Source organism: Chiloscyllium plagiosum, unplaced genomic scaffold, assembly GCF_037043375.1.
Source record: "Chiloscyllium plagiosum isolate Xiang-an unplaced genomic scaffold, Cpla_swu_hap1 HiC_scaffold_23, whole genome shotgun sequence".
NCBI lineage: Eukaryota > Metazoa > Chordata > Chondrichthyes > Orectolobiformes > Hemiscylliidae > Chiloscyllium > Chiloscyllium plagiosum.
The window spans coordinates 24,246,679-24,272,109 of record NW_028270161.1 but is presented as its reverse complement, the minus strand read 5'-3'; the positions used below and the strand labels follow the sequence as shown (position 1 = coordinate 24,272,109).

At 42.4% G+C, this 25,431-nt stretch overlaps 1 pseudogene; it reads left to right on the top strand.

Annotated features, from left to right (window-relative positions):
* The first annotated feature begins 24,441 nt into the window (after window positions 1-24,441).
* Window positions 24,442-24,550, top strand: LOC122546246 (5S ribosomal RNA; annotated as a pseudogene).
* The last annotated feature ends 881 nt before the right edge of the window (window positions 24,551-25,431 follow it).

The following is a 25,431-nucleotide window of genomic DNA, read 5'->3' as shown; positions in this document are numbered from 1 at the left end:
TTACAGCCAAAATCTTTGTTGACTATGTCAACTTTAACCAACTCTACAAACTTCCAAAAACCTCAACATTCTCAACCAGAGCCAGCAGGTGTTTGCAATATTATTCTCAAAATTCATTTCACTTTCAGCATTATTTAACCAAATGTACAATCCTTACTTACATTGACACAGCATTTGAATTTATCTCATCCTGTTATATGGCCAGTGTCCATTTGCCTGTCTGCTGTGTTACTCCCAGTGTACATTCCACTATCTACCTGCTGTGTTACTCCCAGTATACATTCCACTGTCTCCAGTGTTATCCCCAGTGCACATTTGTCTATCTGCTGTGTTATACACAGTGTACATTCCTCCGGCAGTGAGTTGTTCTTCAGATTGCTGCACATGAACATTTGCATTCATTCACTGAGAAGATTAACCCAGATCGTGGCTGTAATTCCCTGCTAACAAAACAGGACATCGATCTCTGTCTACAAATAAAATTCAACCTCACTGTCCCCAGTTAGAATCACATTCATTTCAGCTGGTGATCTATCCCTTTCTCTGGAATTAATTTCCAGTTAAATATTGTTTCAGTCACACGTGAATCAACTAACCAAAGTTAACACGCACACATCTCTTTGAAAATGCACAATTCTTATTTGGTCCATAATTGCACCAACTTGTGAAATCCACCACAGATCCATCTGTCCCCATCCAATGGCCCCACTGTGGGAAAGAAAGAATATCATTAATGTATAATACAGACTGCCTAGCTATTGAAAAACTGGTAATATAACAAATGTGAGTTGAACATTTGAGAGTCTCCCACATAATAACAATCGTAATTCATTAATTAGCTGCATTGGATAGACAGCTGGGGCCTGTCAAATACATATTCTGTGGCAGGCTGGAGCCCCAGATGACTTATTATCACCTGAAAAACTAAACATGCAGAAGGAGCTCCCAATTACAGGGGCCTGACGTATCAGAGTTTGGTTCAGCTCATGTTTTACAGTGTACACAGGAAACTGGCGATATGGTGGCTTGCTCATTTCAGAATATGTTTACCCCACAACGACAGAGAGTTAACAAGGAGAGGGAGTGAATGATCACAAGGAAGACATGAAAGAACAGGCAGGCAGTACAAGAATCCCCCAGAATGTGACTCTGACAAACCAAATTTGGTTGGATAAGATATCAGAAATCCTAACCATAAACTTTCAATCTAACTTAAACAGTGAAGTGGTTGAAAATGTTGTACCATTGTCAAAAAGGAAGTGAGGGATAAATTCAGTGTCTACAAACCAGTCTGTTTAATGTCAGGAGTGGGAACTACTTAAATTATTATTGAGGAAATAATTAATTAATTTAAGAAGTATGGGTTAATAAGGAACATCCATGTTAAATATTCACAATTTCTGATTCACTTTCAGGTGCAAGATTGTGTAAAATCCAGAGTTTCTCTTACCTTAGATAATGGTCACAGCGAGGCATTCACTGACTGAGAAATTAACTTAATCTTATTACACATTGTGATGACTCATGAAATAGTTGCCCATTACGATAACCCTATACAGATCTTTCCAAAACTCTTATGAACTTGGTGAGAATAAGCACTGGAAATCTTTCTCCAGTGGTCCCCAGCATCACACATGCCAGTCTTCAGACAATTCATTTCACTCCAGGAGAAATCAACAAATGGTTAGAGGCATTGGATACAGCAAAGTCTTTAGGCCTTGACAATATTCTGGCAATAATGATGAAGACATCTGCTCCAGAACTTACCACACCCCTAGCCAAGCTCTTTCAGTACAGCTACAACACTGACATCTACCTGACCATGAGGAAAATTTCCCAGTCTATGTCCTGTACACAAAGGAAAGGCATGACAACTCCAACCCAACTCAACTGGACTCACCATAAAAATATAGTGGCTCCAAGAATAGGACAAAAGCGAGGAATACTGCAACAGGTAACTCACCTCCCAACTTGCCAAAGTCTGTCCAACATTGACAGGACACAAGTCAGGAGCATGATGGAATGCTCCCCACGTGACTGAATGAGTGTAACACCAACAACTCTCAAGAAGCTTGACACCATCCATCACAAAACACCTGTGTGATTGACATTGCATCCACAATCAGTCCTTCTACTACCAATGCTCTGAAGCAGCAATGCGTGTACCATGCACAAAATGCCCTGCAGAAGTTCACCAAAGATCCTTAGACTGGCTCTTCCATACCCATAACCACTTCCACCTCAAAAGGACAAGGGCTGCATGATATGGAACATTGCCATCTGCAAACCGCTCCCCATCCTGATGGAGAAATATATCATTTTTCCCTCAATGTTGCTGGTCAAAATCCTGGAATTCCCTCCCAAACAGCATTGTAGGTCAATCTACAGCCCATGGACTGCAGCAGTTAAGGAAGGCAGCTCATCACGACATTCTCAAGGACACTAGAGACAGGAAATAAATACTTGCGAGCCAGTAATTGCCATGTCCCATCATAGAATTAAAGATTCTAAAGCCCACTACTCAATGAATCATCACAAGTTTGCAATATGAACAATTTAACCTTCAGACAAAGCCAGACTGTGACCACTCCACTATCTAAGATAAAGTGAACACATGCCATGTTTCATCAATGAACAGGAAAACAAAAAAAAAATTAGAACAAACATATCTTCCATGTGCAGCCAATACAGATTAATAATCAGTCTTATATAAACTTAAGTTATGCCCCTTTCAAATCCAAATGCACATTCATTCATTCATATGACAGATAAGATAGATGAGACAGTCTTTTTTAATAAATACTATGGGGAGAAAATATCAGCAAAAAGCCAGAAATACCAAGTCAAAGATGTGGAAGGAAATATTTTTTACTTTTCTTTCGTGATGTCACCTTGTTGTCAATTGCAGTCATGTCCAGTTTGGAAGCTGATCAGTTGGACCTAGGTCTTGGCTTGAGTTAGAAGTTTATTTCCTTTCTTATTACAGTGTCTTTGATTGTTTTCACTTACACACACAGTGAGAGAATGAAACAGTACAATCTCACTTGCTGGCAGGCTTGAACATCTGCGTCCCATGGAGAGAAAGATCTTATGTATATTCTCACAGAGTTTTTTTCCAAATGGTCTCTCTTCATACTCAAAATGGTTTTACAATCACTGAATGTATTTAGCAGCACCTTCCAGTGGGCAATTTCTAACTCATTACCACTCTAGTGAATTACATTATCCATTTATATGAATATTTCAGTCAAGCCACAAAAAAGGACAATAGACAATGCATCAAACAACAACCAACCCGACTGGTTTGGAAAATAACAATTGAAATATTTTGTGGTGCAAGTGAAGTTAACAACTTGTCAGTTATGTTCTACAACAAATAAGGGGTTCATCAAAGCAATCTCATTAACTAATGTGGTCCCCTTGAAACCTTAATAATGTGATTAAATCTGCTGGCTCTTTTGAAGTACTTTTACTTCTTTTTTTTACTTTTCTCCTCAGTCTGCTGGTAACACCTGAATAGAAAAGAATTTAAACATCTCCAGGCTTAGTTAAGGCCTGCCTCTGGACTCAGTATCTTTAAAAAGTATCTTCTCTGCAAAGTGAACCAATTCCCAGTTTACAACTGCTGCTTATTCAATTGCAATTTGGCAGTGTCAGAGCCTCTGACAAAGGGGTATATCTGTGTAGCAAATGCAACACCATCCACCGGACATTTACTTACTCACTCTCTCATTCACACAAAAAAATGTGAATATCCTTGATCTTAATGATTTTAATTTGACATTTCTTTTATTTCTCCTTATTTCTTCCTTGGATACCTGTGTGTGTTAATAGGTATGATGAAACATTCCCATGGATTTTGGAAGTATTGAATCCTACTTTACAATTATCCCAAGAAATTTGCTGGTATTAATTTTAAAAAGTGAACTTCACAACTAACATTTGAAGAAACCATCACCCCCATTTCAAAATGGGAGTGATTTAAAAATACAAATCCCGGAACCATCTCCATTACATACCTACATACATATTACAGGCTACTAGACTAGGAAATAATTTAGCTCTTGTCAATATCCATACCCTATGTTGATAGCAACATTTGTACCTGAGAATTCCACAGTGATCAAGGGGATTGCATTTTACTGAATTACGTCAAGCGTCTTGACTATTATTAGAACTGCACTAGTGGGAAGCGTTCAATCACTTTCCTAATTTGTGCCCTGGGATGATGGACAGGCTTTGGGGAACAAGGTGGGTTACTTGCTACAGAATGTGCAACCTCTGCTCTTACCAGTCATCACAATATCTATACGACAAGTCCAGTGATCAGTGCAGCCGCTGGGATGTTGGTGGGAAAACATAGTGATGGCAATGTTCTTAGGTGGCAAGGGGAGATGGTTGGATTCTCTCTTGTTGGAGATGGTCAATGCCTGACCTGGGTGTGGTCCAACTGTTCCTTCCATAATCATGATTCTATAGGAACTTTCAAAATCAGACAACTACTTGAAGAAGGGTAATTGTTGAGTTATCAGTAAAAAAAATTGAGTTCTGGGACTAAGTCAGAAAAATATTTTATTTAGTGAGCATAAACTTGATTATCCAGTTGGTTTCCTTATGTATTGGACAATATTATGATCCAACTTTAACAACTCAAGACTACTTTACCTTGCAGATTTGACTCAGACCGATCCATGTTTCAGGATTTGTTTGCATTTTTTCATGTATCACCTGTTTAATGAACTTTCTCTGAGTGTGTGGAGGCAAGATGGCTGCTTGGAGCGATTGCTTTGCAATACAGCTTTAAATAAAAATAAAAATAAAACAGGCCATTTGTTTATCACTTTTCTGCTTTAACTATATTCAGTTCTGTTGTTTTAAATAGTGGAACATTGTAACTTTAAAAGGAGAATCACAAAATATGCAGCCGCCAATTAATTAGCCATGTCCTCTAATATGGACTGACTCCAAACTAAGTGAAAATTGGAACACAGACAGTTGTTACTCAGATTCTATTGTAGTTCGGTAGCTTGAATCCACCAGCCTGAGGTTCCAGCCGCTTTAAGTATGAGCTAAAACTAGGTTGGGCTTGTATTTGAATGTTCTGTAAACTGTGTTGAATTGTGCAATGTTGTCTCCTATAAAGCTGTTGATGGTTCCTGTATTCTATCTCATTTGAAAAGTGACCATTTCACACTAATAGATTTATCACGACAACTTGATATACGTGTGTCTCCAATTCAATTTTAGTCAAAGAGAATTTTTACTTGGAAACCATGGTTTAATGTCAGGAACACTGATGAATTTAGCAAGTTAATGGGAGTTGAAGAGTTACAACTGTTTAAATAACAATTGAGATTAGAGGTTCAATTCCAATTGTTATGATCCCTGCTGACATTATTACTGGACAAAGCGGATCCGGACCAAAATCTAGCTTGATAGATCATATGTTGCTTTGTTTTTATTGAATTGAATCACAAACATGGAACTTTGTAGCAGAAATAGAAAATGCTGGAAAATCTCAGCAGGTCTGGCAGCATCTGTAAGGAGAGAAAAGAGTTGACGTTTTGAGTCTAACTGACCCTTTGTCAAATCTTTTCTCTCCTTACAGATGCTGCCAAACCTGCTGAGATTTTCCAGCATTTTCTCTTTTGTTTACAGATCCCAGGCTCCGCAGTAATTTGCTTTTATTTGTATGGAACTTTGCAGATTAGGTTTTAACAATAAAACAGAAACTTGCCACACAGGAGGAAATAAGATAAAATAGAATAAAGCTATTTTCAGATAACACCGTTCAAAAGATTACAAAACACAGTGAGAGTACAATCCCATTAAACTTCAATGCAAGAAGTATACTAGGCAAGTTACATGAATTGATAGTTTTAGTTAGTATTTGGAATTATGACATTATTGTGATTACAGGATTTAGATGTTTCAGGTGTGGCAGAAAGGAAGGTAAAAGAGGTGGGGGAGTTGCTTTACTGGTAAAAGAGTATCTCACAGCTGTACTGAGGGAGCATACATCAGATGACTTGCATAGTGATGTAATATGGGTAGAACTCAGAAATTGGAAAGATGAAATCACAATGCTGGGGGTATACTACAGGTCTCCCGACAGCTAGCAGAAGATAGAGGAGAGAACATGGAAACAGATTTTGGAAAAAATGTAAAAACAGCAGGGTTGGTGTGCTGAGTAATTTTAACTTCCCCTATATCAACTGGGACTCAGTACATGCGAAGGGCTTGGATTCAGCAGAATTTGTAAGGATATTCAGGAGGGATTCTTGACACAATATGCGAACAATCCAACCAGGGAAGGGGTATACTGGACCTGATTTTGGGAAATGAGTCCGGCCAGCTGAGTGAAGTTTCAGTGGGAAAGTAGTGACCATAATATTGTGCGTTTTTAGATACTCATGGAAAGAAATTGCAGCAGTCCGCAGATGAAGGTATTAAATTGGGGGAAGGTGCACTCCAACAATATTAGGCAGGAACTGGAGAATGCTGATTGGAGGCTGCTGTGTGTGGGTAAATCTACATGAGTCATGTGGGAGTATTTTAAACAGCAATTGATAAGAGTTCAGGAACGGCACATTCCTGGGAGAATGAAGGATAGGTATGACAACCTTGGAGGACCAGGGATCTTATGGAGGATGGGAACTGATAAAGTCTTTGAAGTATATAAGGAAGATAGGAAAGAACTTCAACCAGGAATTAGAAGGGCTAAAAGGAGTCATGAAATGTCATTAGTAAACAGGATTACGCAGAATCCCAAGGCTTCTTATGCATATATAAAAAGCAAGAGCATAGTCAGGGAAAGGGTTGGCCCACTCAAGGACAAAGGAGGAAATCTATGTGTGGAGCCAGAAGAGGTAGGTCAGGTCCTAAATGAATACTTTATGTCAGTATTCACCAAAGAGATGGAATTAGTGGAGAATGATCTCAGGGAAGGGAATGTTGAGTTTCTAAGCCAAGTTTCTAATAAAAAGGAAGAGGTGTTGTGCATCTTAAAAAGTATTAAGGTAGCTAACTCCCCAAGTACTGATGGGAACTATCCCAGAATATTGAGGGAAGTAAGCGAACAAATTGCTGGAGTGTTCACAGACTCTTTGTATCCTCTTTGACACCAGGTGAGGACTCAGAGGACTGGAGAATAACCAATGTTATCCAACAGTTTAAGAAAGATAACAGGGATAACGCTGGAAACTACAGGTCTGTGAGTCTCACGTTGGTGGTAGGGAAATTATTTGAAAAGATTCTTGGAGATAAAGATCTGTATGCATTTAGAATTTATTAGCAATATGCAGCATGAGTTTGTGCAGGAGAGGTCGTGCCTCATTAACTTTATCAAGTTGTTTGAGGACATGACGAAGGTGATTGATGAGGGAAATGTGGTTGATGTTGTCTACATGGACTTCAGTAAAGCCTTTGACATGGTAGACTGGTACAAAAGGTGAAGTCACATGGTACAAAGGATGAGCTGGCAAGAGGGACACAGAACTGACTCAGTCATAGGAGACAGAGGGTAGTGGTGGAAGGATGCTTTTTGGAATGGAGGGCTGTGATTAGTGGTGTTCCATGGGATCAGTGCTGGGATCTCTGCTGTTCGTGATCTACATAAATGATTTGGAGGAAAATGTAGCTGTCTAAGTCATAGGGTTGCAGGCCATATAAAGATTGGTGGAGTTAAGGATAGTGAGGAGGATTGTCAGAGAATACAATGGGATATCAATCAGTTGGAGACATTAAATTTAATCTTGGATCACAATATCCCCAAATAAACAAGTAAACACTAATTTTAAATTACCATAGCTAATAGGCATAAAGCTTAAATTGAGAGAAAAATGGCAGATGGAGGTTTATGTGGACCTATGTGAGGTGATGCATTTTGGAAGGCTAAGTACAGGTGGAAACTATACAGTGAATGGCACAACCTTCAGGAGTATAGATATGCAGAGGGTTGTGGGTGTGCAGGTTCACAGGTCACTGCGTAGGTAGATAAGGTAGCAAAAAAGGCTTATGGCCGACTTGCCTTCATTGGAAGGGGCATTGAGTATAAGAATAGACAAGTTATAGAACAATACAACGCAGGACAGGCCCTTCAGCCCTAGACGTTGCACCGAAGTTGGACCAAAGTTATGCTGCAGCTTGATAGAACTTCAGTTAGGCCACACTTGGAATATTACAGTTCTGGCCACCACACTACCAGAAGGATGTGGATGCTTTGGAGAGGGTACAGAAAAGGTTTACCAGGCTGTTGCCTGGTGTGGGGAATTTTAGCTATGAAGAAAGGTTGGATAGACTGTTTGTTTTAACTGGAATGCAGAAGGTTGAGGGGCGATCTGATAGAAGTTTATAAGATTGTGAATGACATGGATGGTGTGGAAAGTATGAGGCTTTTCCAAGGGTTGAGGAATAAATTACTCAGGGGCACAGGTTCAAGGAGAGAAGGTGCAAGGCGCAAGGAGCGAAGGGTGGTGACTACCTGGCTTACGTTGCCAGAGGAAGCAGATACAATAGCTGCATTCAAGAAACACCTGGATGAATACATGAACAGGATGGGAATAGAGGGACAAGGATTCTGTAAGTGAAGATAGTTTTGGCATGGGAGGGCAAAATGTGGCAGTGCAAGCTTGGAGGGCCGAAGGGTCTGTTCCTGTGCTGTATTGTTCTTTGTTCTTTGTTCATCTACTCCTATGTTAATATAGTTATCCAGAGAGAGTTTGTTTCTCTATTACATCAATAGGTTTGTCTTAACTGGCTTTTTTCCAACTCTGGCATTGAGAATTTGCTAGCCCCTTCTTTGGTTAGTCATGCAATTGAGGTTAGACTTTCTCAGCTTCAAATATCCCTTTCAGGTCTCCAGCCAAACATTTCTGTTCTGAAAGTTTCAGACTAAAACCCTTACACTAAGATAACATATTTCCTAACTTTTTTTCGAGGAGAAACCATTTCATACATTTAACTTCAGCAAGGAATTCTGTGAGCTAGATTTAAAACAATACTTTCCAAGCTGTGGGTTTTTCTCCCAAGCAATTTTAAAAAAATGAATTCTTGATTCTCCGAACTGAAAACAAGATAATTCTCTTCAAAATTTACTGTGTCCACTTTTAAAGCTCTGCCAATGCATACGAATCCCCATGAACACCCCAGGAATTCCCTGTCAAATTTCAGGTAAAAAAAAGTGGCTTCACAAAACCAAACAAGTTAAGCATTAAATCTCCTCAGATATATAGACAATCCAATATGCCACTAATTCATGCACATAGACAATCCCATATGCCAGTAATTCAAATGCAAACTCTAAATAAATGTTATTTATATATCAGGTACTTTAATCACATTGCATCGTTGTAATTAAAACTAAATATGACTGTGTCGGGGACTCCTTACGAGTTGGATCGCTCTATGCTATTCCACCAAACTCAGGGACAAGATTCAGGAATTAACAGGCAGCTCAGTGTTTGATTCAGGAGAAATCCTGGAGAATGAGAACGTCGCTGATTCTGTGTTAGGGGCTGGAGTCCGGCCTCAGAACAAGCCGACGAGCATGAATACTTCAGTTCAGCTGAGAGTGAGGGGATTGAAAAGCTCACAAGCGGTATTTACTGTATAGAGTCATAGAGATGTATAACACAGAAACAGATCCTTCGGTCCAAATTGTCCATGCTGACCAGATATCCTAATCCAATTTCATCCCACCTGCCAGCACCCAGCCCAAAATCCCTCCAAACCCTTCTGATTTGCATAACCATCCAGATGCCTTTTAAATGTTGCAATTGTACAAGCCTCCACACTTGTACAATTGCAGCTCATTCCACGCATGCACCATCCTCTGCATGAAAAAGCTGCCCCTCAGGTCTCTTACATTGTTCCCCTCTCACTCCAAACCTATGCCCGCTAGTTCTGACATCTCCCAACCCAGGGAAAGACTTTGCCTATTTATCCTATCCATGCCCCTCATGATTTTATAAACCTCTATAAGGTCACCCCTCAGCCTCCGAAGCTCCAGGGAAAAAAGCCCCAACCTATTCAGCCTCAACCTATTTGAGCCTATAGCTCAAATCCTCCAATCCCGGCAACATCTCTGCAAATCTCCTCTAAACCCACTCAAGATTCACAACATCCTTCTGACAGGAAGGAGTCCAGAATTGAGCACAATAGTCCAACAGCAGCCGAACAAATGTCCTGTACAGTCACAACATGACCTCAAATCCTGGAGAATGAGAACGTCGCTGATTCTGTGTTAGGGGCTGGAGTCCGGCCTCAGAACAAGCCGACGAGCATGAATACTTCAGTTCAGCTGAGAGTGAGGGGATTGAAAAGCTCACAAGCGGTATTTACTGTATAGAGTCATAGAGATGTATAACACAGAAACAGATCCTTCGGTCCAAATTGTCCATGCTGACCAGATATCCTAATCCAATTTCATCCCACCTGCCAGCACCCAGCCCAAAACTCAAGATTCACAACATCCTTCTGACAGGAAGGAGTCCAGAATTGAGCACAATAGTCCAACAGCAGCCGAACAAATGTCCTGTACAGTCACAACATGACCTCCCAAATCCTGTACTCAATACTCTGACCAATAAAGGAAAGCATACCAAATGCTTCTTCACAATCCTATCTACCTGGACTCCACTTTCAAGGAGCTATGAACCTGCACTCCAAGGTCTCTTTGTTCGGCAACACTCCTTAGGACCTTACCATTAAGTGTATAAGTCCTGCTAAGATTTGCTTTCCCAAGATGCAGATCCAAATTAAACTCCATCTGTCACTTCTCAGCCCATTGGCCCATCTGATCAAGATCCCATTGTAATCTGAGGTAACTTTCTTCGCTGTCCCTTCCACCTCCAATGTTGGTGTCATCTCCAACTTACTAACTATACCTCTTATGCTCACATCCAAATCATTTATATAAATGATGAAAAGTAGTGGATGCAACACTGATCCTTGTGGCACTCCACTAGTCACGGGCCTCCAGTCTGAAAAACAACCCTCCACCACTATCCTCTGTCTTCTACCTTTGAGCCACTTCTGGATCCAAATGGCTCATTCTCCCCGTTAGAGCTGAGCAAGATTGTTTCTTGGAGTGGGGTGTGTTGAATCCCAGGGAAAGACTCGCTTGGTGATCTTGGTATGCTGAGAGCTGGGGTTATGCTGATACTGAGTAATGGAGTGCAGGTTGGGAGTCTCAGGGAGCTACCCCCCAGGAAAGGAGGAGGAAATCCACCAGAACCGGTGCATTTGATGACCGAGACTGGAGAGGAAAATAAGGCCATACCCCCTCCCCGTAATGCTACCCAAAATGATGTCCGAGAGTTTAAAGTTGAGTCCTAAAATATCCTATACCATTGATATGGATTGCTTTACTGGATTTTGTTAATTATCCTGGGAAACCTAAGTACAGGCATTCGATAAAGGAAAAGTTAAACATCAGTATTTTCCCAATGTGTGGACAAGAAATGCAATGCACATTCAGAGATTCATTATTTCAGATCATTATTCTATCATGACATCTTTCTGACATTTCCAAATTCAATGCCAAAAATTAAATATCATGAAAATCCTAACCACTAAAGTCTCTAAATAAATTATCCCACTCCATTTACCCATGAATGTTCCAAGTGGAATGTACAACATTTGAATGCAAACCCAAACTTAGAACAGAACAATATAGCACAGGAAATGATCCTTCAGGCCCCCATTTCTGTGATTACCCTGATACCTTTCTAAACTAATCCATTCTTTCCCCAGTGGTATGTTCCAGATGCCTACTGCCCTCAGTATATAAAAAAATGTGCCTCACACATATCCCTCAAACTGTTCCCCCTCAGTTTAAACCTGTGCGATCAAGTATTTGACATTTTCACCCTGAGAAAATGATTCAGACTATCTAACATATCTAACAGACCCAAAATCTCAGCATTCAGATTTTCATCATTGTTTTCAAATCCCTGCATGAACTCACCCACCCCTATCACCACAATTTTCTCCAGCCTTTTTCTCCAATCTTGAACTGCAGCATCGACTGGATCCAGACACAGGATCTTTCTTGAACATATATTTAGACTCCAAAGTCAGAGGTCCTGGGTTGGGAAAGTGCAAGGCTGGGTCTGGCATCACTGACATCCTCACTGCAGACACATCGCTCGCACCTCTGCAGCTCCTTCGCTCACAGCCAGGCTCACAAGACTTTCATGAGGAGAATGATGGTAAGAGGGTGAGTTGGAGAGCAGCAAAGGTTGTAAATTGGATTAGGGAGAGGCACAGGTGTCTCCTAAATTGCAGAAAAAAGCTTTAAAATAAATCTTATAACTCAAAGCAACAATGCAGACCTCATTAACTGAATGATGATTAAACTCAATGGGCTGGCAGCACATTCTTTAAAAGTGATTTTGTTTCTGATGATCTGCAGATCAGAATCCCAATCCTGTACCCTCTGAAAACCCCACACCCTGTGTTTTGCTGAACATTTTCTTGATTGTGCTCAGGATCAGGGGCTTGTACTGGTTTTACTCTTTTCTAACCTAGAGATAGTTGGACCAATTGTAACAGCCTCACCATTACCCATGGATGAATTAGGGAGCCTCTTTGGAGGTTTCAATGTTACAGTTCATTGTCCTCAGTGTTTAGTGTAAAACACGACAAGGTCATGTTATCCAGGTGATGCAATACATGAAGCTGAAACTTTATTGCTGGAACAGCACAGCAGGTCAGGCAGCATCCAGGGAACAGGAGATTCGACGTTTCGGGCACATGCCCTTCTTCCTGAAGAAGGGCATGTGCCCGAAACGTCGAATCTCCTGTTCCCTGGATGCTGCCTGACCTGCTGTGCTGTTCCAGCAATAAAGTTTCAGCTTTGATCTCCAGCGTCTGCAGACCTCACTTTCTCCATGCAATACATGGAGTCAATCAGAACAATATCAGTTTCTTGAGTTTTCTAATCTTTAGAAACACTGAGGAGTAAACTCAATAACTTACAATGGAGATTCGAGGCACTTACCTCAGCCTCAATCCAAGCCTTTTCATCAGTGACAAACACGTAACAATAACCAAATTAAATGAAGCCACCAGAACAATATGCTCGCTGCAGGGAAGCCCATAACTCAAGGCCCTGATCCGTCTCCATCGAATTCATCCCCCCAGAATGACAAGCTGCAAATTAAAACAAGCTGCAATAATCACATCATTCACAGTTCATATCCTCTTCATGGGGCTTGGAATTGAGGAGCACATGCTCAATGGGGCCTGCCTCAGAGTGGAACTTTTCACCTGACTACAATAACCTTCTTCTCACAATCAGTTGCATGCCGTCTTGGTCCCCTTACTTGAGGAAGGATGTAATTGCATTGGAAGTAGTTCAGAGAAGGTTAGCTAGATTAATTCCAGAGATAAAAAGCTTGCCTTGTGAGGAGAAGTTGAGCAATTTGAGCCTATATACTCTGGAGTTTAGAAGGATGAGAGGAGACTAATTGAGGCACACAAGATGTTAAAGTGGGTTGATAAAGTAGGTGTACAATTAATGTTTCCCCTTGTGGGGCAGTTTAGACTGAGGGGTCATAGTTTTAGTCAAAGGAATGGCAAATTTAAAACAGGGATGAGGATGAATTACATCTCTCAAAGGGTCGGAATCTGTGGAATTCACTATCCTGGAGTATGGTGCATACCAGGACACTGATTAATTTAAGGAGGCAATGGACAGATTTTTAATTAGTAACACGTTAACGGGTTATGTGGAGTGGGCAGGGAAGTATAATGGAGGCAGAGATGAGATGAACCATGATTGCATGAAATGGTGGAGTAGGCATTCCCAGTGATTCTTTCACTACTTCATGTTAGTTCATTTTAGGGATACTTGCCATCTCACACAATCATTATTCTTTGAATTGCAATCAGTTCATTTATTTCTTTCTATACTCTCTGTAGTATACCTGCATCAGGGAATTGGTTTAGCTTAGTTGACTGGATTGTTGGTTTACAAAGTGGTATGATGGCAACAGTGTGGGTTCAATTCCCATCACTGGTTTGAGGTTACCGTGAAGGATTCTCTTTCTCAACCTCTTCCCTTGCCTGAGGTGTGGTGTCTCTTATGTTAAATTGCTCCCAGTTGTGTCTCTCTAATAAGAGAGCAGCTCCTATGGTCTGGTAAGGCTATGGTGACACAACAACAGCATGCATCAGCCTGATGAATCCTTTCTTACACTGAACTAAATTCACATAAATACTGTTTCGTTTTAATGTTAGGCAGGTCCTTTAGTCTCTTGCTTCTTTAAAGATTTGGCAACTATTCTTTCTACTGAATTCCTCCCCTGTTTACTTCTGCTTAATCTTGTCTGCAGCTCAATTTTCCCTTACGCTGGGAGCTGTACAGCATTCAGGTGCAGATCATCCCAGTCATTTGATTTCTTCCTGTCCCAGTTCTAGTTCCGGTGTCACAGGAAATAGAACCCAGTTCTTTCTCACACTAATCTGTCACTGACACTCAGAGTCATAAAGTCATACAGTGCAGAAACACACTCTTCAGTCCAACCAGTCCATGCCAAATATAATCCCAGACTAAAGTAGTCCCACCTACCTGCTCCTGGCCCATATCACTCCAAACCTTTCCTATTCATGTACTTCGATAAATATCTTTTAATCGTGTAATCGTACCCACATCTATCACTTTCATTCCACATGGGAACCACCTGTGTAAAAAATTGCCCCAACTGTCTTTTTTAAATCTGTATCCTCTCACCTTAAATGCCCCCCATAATCTCGAAATGCCCCATCCACAGGAAAACACAATTACCATTAACTGCTGAAAATGTGTTGCTGGTAAAGCGCAGCAGGTCAGGCAGCATCCAAGGAACAGGAGAATCGATGTTTCGGGCATAAGCCCTCCTTAATTACCATTAACTCAATCTATACCCTTCATTATTTATAAGCTTCTCATCTTGTGGATCTGACTATCCCTTTACTAAAGGGGTACCAAACACATGTGACTTGTGTTCTGATTCCAACATTAACAATTAGTATAAAGTTCTTCCATTCTTACATTCTGTTAGCGATACTTCTTCCGTGTTTCTTTATATCTCATTGTTCCCAATAAATGGACATTTCTTTCACATTCAAAGTTCCCGACAAGTTGCTCTGAGATCTCCATTATCCTGGCACCAGGGAGGCAACAGAGGATAATGCTGTGTCTTCCTCTAATGAGCAAATCTGCATATCAACAAGCTATCTATTCACAAAATGCTTCAGATCCCAAATTGTATGGGCTCATGCTCCATGAGGCAATGGTTAACATATACATCAGGAAAGGATTGACAGCCGGAGTCTCTACTCTTGAAAATAGAGACAAGGCATCACCTATGAGAGGTATTTAAAATTATGAAAGATGTCGACAGAGAGTTTATAGTAAACTGCTTCCTCTAGTGGGAAAGATGATAACTAATGGCCATCAATATAAGACAGTCACCTCAAAATTCAATAAGGAATTCAGAAGAAACATCTTAACTCAAGGAATGGTGAAAATGTGGAAGTTGCTACCACAGGGAGTTATTGAAGAAAACAGAACAGATGGGTTTGAGGGGAAGCTGGACAAGCATAAGGGAGGAGACCAGAGGATCATGTTCATAGATTTGGGTGGGAAAGCAAGGACAAAGTTTGAGCTGAGCATAAATATAAGCATGGACAGATTGGGCAAAATGATCTGTGTCTCCGCTGCACACTTGGTGTAATTTGTATTCATTCTGCAGCCTTCAGCCTCATCTTCACCGACAACAAATACATCATACTGATGCAGCAATATGGGGCCGCACAGTGGCTCAGCGGTTAGCACTGCTACCTCACAGCACCAGGGTCTCGAGTTCAATTCAAGCCTTGGGCGACTATATGGAGATTGCTCGTTCTCCACTGGGACTGGGGGTTCCCTCCAGGTGCTCTGGTTTCCTCCCATTGTCTAAAGATGTGCAGGTTAGGTGAATTGGCCATGCTAATGTTCAGGGATGTGTAGGTTAGGTGTATTAGTTTGGGGAAATGTAAGGGCATGGGTATGGGTGGGATACTCTTCAGAGACTCGGTGTAAACTTGTTGGGTGAAATGGCCTGTTTCTGCACTGCAGGGATTCTATGATATTGGTCACAATCTGTATTGCTTAGTATTTCTGAGGCTCGCTCTCTACATTCTCCCAGACATTCCTACATTGTACTTTTATATCAGATTGAGAGAAAGCTGTGCAGGTATCCCTCGCCCTCTCTTGTGTTGGAGTGTGTTCAGGACAGTGACTGTGAGCTGCAGGGTCTCAGGGAACAGACAGTTCCTGCAGGTGGACCCATCCCATTCAGTCTGACTGCCCCAAATTCCCAAATCACTTAGATTGGGGATACAGATTTTGATTGATTAATATGTAAAACCCAGAACTTCTTTCAAGTCACAGTCCCGAGGTAATTTAAGGTTTTATCAGTATAAAAAAAGAGGTGACATCTCAGCTCAGACAATTAATTAAAGGTGTGATGTTAGAGTCTGTCTGTATTCCAACCTTGAGTCAAACCGGTTCTATTTCCATAGTAGGAATTTATAAAATGTCACATTGACTGACTGCCTACAGACTGTGTCCTTTTTGGATAAAATAGAATATATCTGCAAATACAAATCTGCAAATGCAAAATCACCTCATAGACTTATGTGTATGTGTGAGTATGCATATGTGAGTGTGAGGGAAAGAGAAAGAGTGTGTGTGTGTGTGTGAGAAAGAGGGAGAGTGTGTGAGTGTGAGCGTGAGTCTGAGAGAGAGTCTGTGTGACTGTGTGAGTGTGTGTGTGGTCATGTGTGAGAGTGTGTGTGTATGTGCATGTAAGTGTGCTTGTTGTGAGTATTTGTGTGAGCGAGTGTTTAGTGCAGTGGGATCTCCTTTAGTGTGACATGTATCCAAGATTCCTGTTAAAGCTGTCCTCATGGGTACCAAACTTGGCTATCAGCATCTGATCAGCAGCCTTATCTTGTTGCCTATGCCGAAGTCCACTTTGGAAGACGGTCACCTGAAGATCCAAGGCCAAATGTCCTTGACTGCTGAAGTGTTCTCTGACTGGGAGGGAACATCCCTCTCTTGTGACTGTTCCACAACGTCCATTCCTTGGATGTTGTAGCGTCTGCATTGTCTTACCAATATATCATGCATCATGGCATCCTTACCTACAGCTTATGAGATAGACAATGTTGGCTGAGTTACACTGCTGCACACGTGGTGGGTGATGTTTCCACATGTAATGGTAATATCCATGTTGACACTCTGACACATCTTGCAGTGGTTGCCATGAAAGGGTTGGGCATTGTTGTAGTCAATGTTGTCCTGAGGTTGGGCAATTTGCTGCAAACAGTGATCTGTTTAAGGCTTGGCAGTTGTTTAAAGGCAATAAGTGGAGGTGTAGGGAAGACCTTGGGGAGTATTCATCCTCATCGATAATGTGTTGCAGGCTACGAAGAACATGGCGTAGTTTCTCTGCTCCCAGGAAATACTGGATGGTGAAGGGTAGCCTATCAATTGCAGCCCATGTCTATGTCCTGAGGAGGTCATTACAGTTTCTTGCTGTGGCACGTTGGAACTCTCACAAGCGCACACACTCTCTCCCTCTCTCTCTCTCTCTCACACACACATACATACACACACACACACACACACGGATGATGGGCAAGGATGGGGGCTGAAGGGGGTGGCATTGGATGGGGTTGGGGGCAGATGGGGGGAGTGGGAGTGGATGTAGTCAAAGTTGGGGAGTAGATGGGGGCAGGGGTGGGGGTGGATGGGACAGGGGTGTGGTGGGAAGTGGACGGGAATGGGAATGGGGGTGTTAGCAGACGGTGGGCTGGGGGCTCGTGCACGGTGTGCTGCTCCTGAACGGGGAGTGGACTTAGCAAGTGTTCACTGTGTCAATCCCAGTGAACTGAGGGAGGGGGCGGAGGCTTCAGCAATGCTGCAGGTCCCTTACACACGTGTGTGTCACCTCAGAAACAAACCCTGACACAGAGAGAGGGAGCAAGGCAGGCAGAGCGAGGAAAAAGGAAACTTCAGAAAACTCCAAGCCCCATAGGAGGGGCATTGAGTCAATTAACCGAATAATCAACTATCCACCCATCTCGTTTGGATAATCAAGGTTCCTCTGTACTTCCAAATAAATCTGTTGGACTATAACCTGGTGTTGTGTAAATTTTAACATATGGAAATGGCAGTCACAGTTTCAAAATCCCCATCACTGGAGGTGCTGGGTGCATGTAGCCTCATCCAAGTAAGGGTGTGAGGCACCTCCGTGTCCAGTGCACACATCGATATTTCCAATTGTCCCGGGGATGACATTCCATTGTTCCGTTCAAACCCAAAGTGTGCATTGTAGGGTCTGCGGCTATCAGGCTTGTTTCCAAACTGTCTGTTGGTAGCTGGAGCCCGTCTGGATTCTGCAACATGTAGATTAGCACAATCACTTTGATCAGGGCTGGTTCCCATTTCCTAACATGCTTTAATCGAGTCATAGAGATGTCCAGCATGGAAACAGACCCTTCAGTCTAACCCACCCATGCCAACCAGATATCCCAACCCAATCTAGTCCCACCTGCCAACACCAGGCCCATATCCCTCCAATCCCTTCCCATTTACATACCCATCAAATGCCTCTTAAATGTTGAAATTGTACCAGCCTCCACCACTTCCTCTGGCAGCTCATTCCATACACGTACCACCCTCTGTGTGAAAAAGTTGCTCTGTAGGTCTCTTTTATATCTTTTCCCTCTCACCCTAAACCTATGCCTTCTCGTTCTGAACTCCCAGACCCCGGGTAAAAGACTTTGCCTATTTACCCTATCCATGCCCCTCATAATTTTGTAAACCTCTATAAGGTCACCCCTCAGCCTCTAATGCTCCAGGGAAAACAGCCTTAGCCTGTCCAGCCTCTCCCTATAGCTCAAATCCTCCAACCCTGGCAATATCCTTGTAAATCTTTTCTGAATCCTTTCAAAATTCACAACATCTTTCCAATAGGAAGGAGACCAGAATTGCATACAATATTCCAACTGTGGCCTAACCAATGTCCTGTACAGCTACAACATGACCTCCCAACACCTGTACTCAATACTCTGACTAATAAAGGAAAGGATACCAAATGCCTTCTTCACTATCCTATCGACCTGAGACTCCACTTTCAAGGAGCTATAAACCTGCGTGGTCTCTTTGTTCAGCAACACTCCCTAGGACCTTACCATTAAGTGTATATTTGTCTAGCTTTTGTAACTCCATCATTATTTTGAGTTGTCCATCTGGCCATAGTCCTTCCACTTCTTCCTGAACGCGAAGTGTGATTAGTCACATAATAAAAGACCAATCTCTTGTACGGTGAGTACACGATCATCCACACTCCAGCAAAGCATCATATATACTTAAACCATTACACTGTTACAGATAGCATATGAGAACCGAACAAAGACAGTAAACTAAATAAATCAGGAGAAATGAGCAAATGCTAAACAAATTAATGACGAAAAATGAAAAAAATGAAACACGCTATAAAACTACAAAAAACAAAAAAAATTAATGAAAACTTGAAAATTGAACAAACATTATAAAACCAGGGAATATATTATAATTCGAGAAATGGCCAAATGCAAAAAAATTCATAATGAGAAATGGAACATTCCAACAAACGTTATAAAATCACAAAAGAAAAAGTCATAATAAAAAATTGAACAAATATTACGGACCATTTCATACACAATGGTTACTAAGATTCCCTCGGCCTAGTCAAATATTTACAATGTTTCGATAAGCTTGGGGAGACGGTACACTGAGTGAGGTCTCCAGACATAGATCCTGGAGTTTGGTGTCTCATGGGTGTTGTTCCCGATGACAATCTCGATGAGGTATATCTTGATTGCCTTCCGTGTGGTTATGGTTATCCTGGAGAGAGATCAGGGTTGTTTCTGTTGTTATCCTTGTTTAATAGCAGAATAGTTTTGAACTAATGTAATGCCTATGATGCATGTGCCCTAACCTTCCTGCTATTTTTTTCAAAAACAAATAACAAAAAAAACCATTGGAATGGGAACCCAATGTGAAATGTTATGTCAGGGTTTTAGAAGCCTTTTAGGCTCCAACCTCGGTTTCTAGTGCTAAGGGTGAGGATCGTTTTAACGACCTGACCATAACATGGTCAGCATGAGGCAGTCAGCATGACCTATGATTTAAATATTAGTGAAGATGAAGATGACCACAAGAGACCAATGATTTCCATAAGAAGATGATCTCAAGAGATCCACAATTTCAAATTAACTGAAGATGAAGGCGACAATGATCATTTAACATAAATGAAGAGGAAAGTGAGGGAAACCCGAAGAGTTGTAACCTGGCTAATCCTGTCAGCGTGCACAGGAATAAGAGTTGGAAGACGTGTGAGGTGCGTGCAAGTTCGGACCATCAGAAACAGTTGCACCTTGCCTTAGGTGGCTGTCAGGAGCTGTTTCATCACCTGGATTAGTGAATGCGTGCATGTGTCAAATAAGCACTCAACAGAGAGCCATCAGTGTGTTCTGAATCCTCTGTCTGTGGGCCTGGCCATATTGAATTCTCCCAGTTCCCATCTTTTGTGTTCTGTCATGCCCCCTTATTGGAAACATCTGCAATTACCATACGGGAGTCTGAGCTCGTTTAGCCATTTAGTTTGTACTAGAAGTCTTGTGGTGTCACATGTTCCTGTTGCAGGGATGCCGTTAGGGCATATCGCAAGTCGGGAATGCTCGGTTAGCCCCTCTGTCAGAGGATTCTCAAGGATTCATGTCATGACGTGGTGGTTAGTGAGTAGCGAGCGACTGCAATCTGTCGGATACTCTCCCATTAGGTCACTTAAAGTGTTCGTGGAACCTGCTGCTGGTGTCAGTGATGGAAGTGTATCATTTTGTTCGGGGCAGTCTGAGGATATATCGAGGTTGGGGGTGGGGGGGATATATTCTTGGTGTTGTTCTTTGTTCTAGGGCAGTGTCATCCACCTTGCTGTGCTGTGTACCAAAGACTTTGAACTGGTTTATGTGGAAAAAGCCAGTTTTTCCCATACCTAGTAGAACCTTGTAGATCGCGGGGCTAGTTTTATCCACGACCATGTCAGGAGCCGAATATTTAGGGGAAAGGAAAGAGCTAGGGTAATAGATGTGTCACATTACCTGCTGCCCTATGGGGTATTTAACAGGATTAACCCTGCGATTGAAGTAAGCCTGACATACTTTCTTTTTTGTCCCTCGCCTGACAGCTACTGCTAACTGAGTGGTTTTGTTATTCGCAGTAAGTTGCTGCACCGCTTTCTCGTGGGTGAGGGCAGTGACGGCTGGTTCTGTGAGGTCAAGGCTGAACAGGTAGTCAACCCCTCTCATGGGTCGGCCGGTCATGAGGGTATGGGGGAGGTATACCCTGTGGATCGGGAGATGGTGTTGCATACCATCAAGAGGACAAACGGAAGTACCGTGTCCCAGGTTTTATTGGTCTGTTGCACCATCTTCCTAATTATCCCCTTTAGGGTGCGGTTCATCCTTTCCACAATCCCACTGGATTGAGGGTGGTATACAATGTGGAATTTCTGTTTGATACCAAGCATAGTCATCACATTTTGCATGACTCGGCCGGTGAAATGGGTTTCCTTATCTGACTCAATACTGCGGGGTAGACCCTATCTTGTGAACACCTATTGTGTTTGGATCAGTGCAGTTGCTCTGGCTGTATTGACCCTAACGGGAAAAGCCATGGCCCATTTTGTAAAAGTATCTTTGAGGACTGGGATGTAGGTGTATCTATTTTACATGGTGGCAGGGAGCCTATATAGTCAATTTGGAGGTTTATCCAGGGCCCTTCCACTGGATGTCTGCCTTAGTTCTCCCTTCTGGGCGTACCAATCCAGATTGTTCTGGGCTCACACAGACAGTTCTCTATGTATGTGTTATATCTTTGTCTAGTACAAGCCATCAACACAGTTCCTTCAATCATTATGTAGTGGCCTCTTCCCTGGTGCCAATACCCATCATGGAATTGATATATAATCTGGTTCCTTCCCTGCACTGGGACTACATCCACTCCACTTTTAGAACCCATCCCGTATTGTGGCGAATCCTTCCATTTAGCACAGGCATCTGGAAAGACTACTCCCATAATTTGTTTTCAGGAATCATTGTGGTTTTGTGCCTGCCTAAGATCCTTTATGTTTGTCTGACTGACAGTGACTGCATTGGCTTGCTCATCTCTGGGTGGCTGCCAGAATTCTCCTACTGAGCCCTTCTTTTGGCTAATTCACCTGCTCTGCCATTACCTTCTGGAATGGTTTGTGCTGGCTTCAAACTTTACTTATGCCGTATTTCCTTCCACTGGCAGCCTGTGTTTTAATAAGGGAGTTGATGGTAGTGGTTTTCCATCAGCTGAAATAAAACCTCTAGTTTCCCAGAGTGGTAAGAATTTAATCAGGCTGTTGCACACATACATGCTATGAGAAAATATATCTGCGGGTGGAGGGAACAGATTGGGGTGACTGACTACATTGGCCAGAGCTGCTAGTTCTGCAACCTGGGCACTTAGGTGGCTGGATAATTTTAAGGCGAGTTCAACTGTCCTTGAGTGTTGCTCATATATATCCCACAGCCGGGGATCTGACTGCCATATTCTACTGTGAATGATCTATCTGCATAAATTCTGACAGCTGTTTCTGCTTGGTTATCCTCCTGTCCCATCCCTGACTGTTTTTCCTGCTGTTAGGTATAAAAGGACCAGTAGAGTGTTTAGTGGCTATGATCTAGCAGTCAAGTGGATCTCCTCCATAATTTAGGTTATTAGCTAGGAAGGTGGACACCTTGGTAAGTTTGACTGTGATGTCCCGACCTTGAAATCGTCGAGTCCACCATGTGGCTCGAATCTGGTTCACTGAGCCGTCTTTGATTCAGCTGTCCAGCAGGAGCTGCATTGGGGTGTATTCAGTCAGTATGGTCAGTGGGTTTAAGCCAATGATATAGTCGCAGTGCTGGACTGTCCAATAGATTGTGAGGAGGTGTTGTTTACACGTGGAAAACTCTTGTTCCATGGGCTGTAGGACCCTGGAGGTGTGGGCTACTGGGCTTTGCCTACCCATGCTGGTCTTGTAGTAGAACAGCAGCTATCGTCCAGTCTGTGGCTGCAACTTCTAAGGTATATGGCAGGTCAGGGCTCGGAACTAGGAAGGTGGGTGCTGTTGCGAGGGCGTATTTTAAATCAGTTATTGCCTCTGTGTGTTGAGATGTCCAATTCCAGGCAGCAACTCTGAGAGTGGGGTTACTTTGGTAGCGAGCCCAACAATGTGGTTCCTGCATTATCCCACTAACCCGAGGAAAGAACAAATTACACTGACATCTTGGGGCAGTGGGAGTTGTCCTCTGGTCTCTACTCATTTTTGGCCTATCTCCCTTTTCCCATTGGTGACTGTTGTTCCCAAGTATGTAACCCTCGGCTGTAGAATTTGTACCTTTTCAGTTTTATTTTGCATCCTAGCCTGTGTAACAGATCGAGTAACTCATCTAAGAGATGACTGTGCTCCTCCTTTGTTTCTGCTTATAGAAGTTGGTCATTCACATATTGTACAAGTCAGTCAGGCTGAGAGAACATTTCTAATCCTTTAGCTAACAGTCGAGGATGAGTTATGAAACTTTTGGGGTAGACAAGTTCAAATGTATTATTGCTCCTGGAAGGTAAAGGTGAATTTTTACTGGCAGGACTAATTCAAGGGTATGGATCAAAAACCATTACTGATATCAAAAACTGTGAAGGCCTTTGCTTGCGGGGCCTGTTTCATTATTGTGGCAGGGCTGGTGGCAACTGTTGGTGTGGTGAGTTGGGTAACTTTATTAAGTTCTCGTTAATCGATGGTTAAACCATGACCCATCTGGTTTCCTGACCCGCCAAATCCGAGCATTATTAGTGGAGGCTATAAGTAGCAGCACTCCTTGCTGTAACAGACTGCCATTCACCTTAGCCACCTCCCTCTTTGCCTGTCTGAGAAACCGTATTGTCTTTGTGGTTTTGGGTTGGGCCTCTCAATTATCACCTCTTTAGGGATAGACCCACAATCATGTTTGTGCTGGGTGAATACCCCTTTGTGTTTCACAGTTACCTCTCTCATAGCTGGATCCTTGGTCATTGTTAGGGGATTAATCCAAAATTCCCCTATTGTGCTGATTTGGATAGCATAACTGCCTGCTGAAATGATGGGTGGGACATTGCTAACTGTAGACAGCTGCCATACGCAAAGTTAAAAATCACACAACATCGGTTATAGTCCAACAGATTTAATTGGAAGCAGACGAGCTTTCAGAGTGTTGCTCCTTCATCAGGTGAGAGTGGAGCGCTCAATCCTAACACACAGAATTTATAGCCAAGATTTACCGTGTGATGTAACTGAAATTACCTACGCCTGTGCCTATGGCCATTCTAGTCTGAAAACGCCTGATCTCGGAAACTAAGCAGACTCAGGCCTGGTTAGTACTTGGATGGGACACTGCCTGGGAATACCAGGTGCAGTAGGCTACAAAAGTGGGCAGCACGGTGGCACAGTGGTTAGCACTGCTGCCTCACAGCACCAGAGACCCAGGTTCAATTCCCGCCTCAGGCAACTGTCTGTGTGGAGTTTGCACATTCTCTGTATGGGTTTCCTCTGGGTGCTCTGGTTTCCTCCCACAATTCAAAAATGTGCAGGTTAGGTGAATTGGCCATGCTAAAAATTGCCAGTAGTGTTAGGTGAAGGGATAAATGTAGGGGAATGGGTCTGGGTGGGTTACGCGTCGGTGTGGACTTGTTGGGCTGAAGGGCCTGTTTCCACACTGTAAGTAATCTAATCTAAAAAAAATTGAAAAATTGATTGTCAGTTAAGTCTTTCATCTGTTTGAATACCATGATAGTTTCACTTCTTTCCTGTGTAAATCACAAAACCTTTTTCAAAAAAGTTGCATTGTCAGGTTAGCTGTTAACTACGGTGATAGCTAGACAATATGTTGAAGGTTCTGGATCAGTGGTGCTGGAAGAGCACAGCAATTCAGGCAGCATCCGAGGACAGGCAAATCGACGTTTCGGGCAAAAGCCCTTCATCAGGAATAAAGGCAGAGAGCCTTAGCCCCCTGTGTTCTCTGTCTATGCCATGATGTTTAGATTGATTTTAATCTAAAAAATTAGAATGCCAAATGCAGGCATTCACTGTATTGCAAGCAAGTTTGCATTTAGTCATGTAATCAACCCTGAGGATGTGTTCTGCACCTGGGGGAAGGTCAATTGAAATAACAGGGTGTTGGCATGTAATGTTGCCTAGTTTAAATTCTGTCTGTTCAGGCATGTACTCTTCCTGTACATGGAGAGGAAACACACTTAAAACAACAGTGCCTGTGGTCTGCCAAGATATATGATTAAATCTAGAG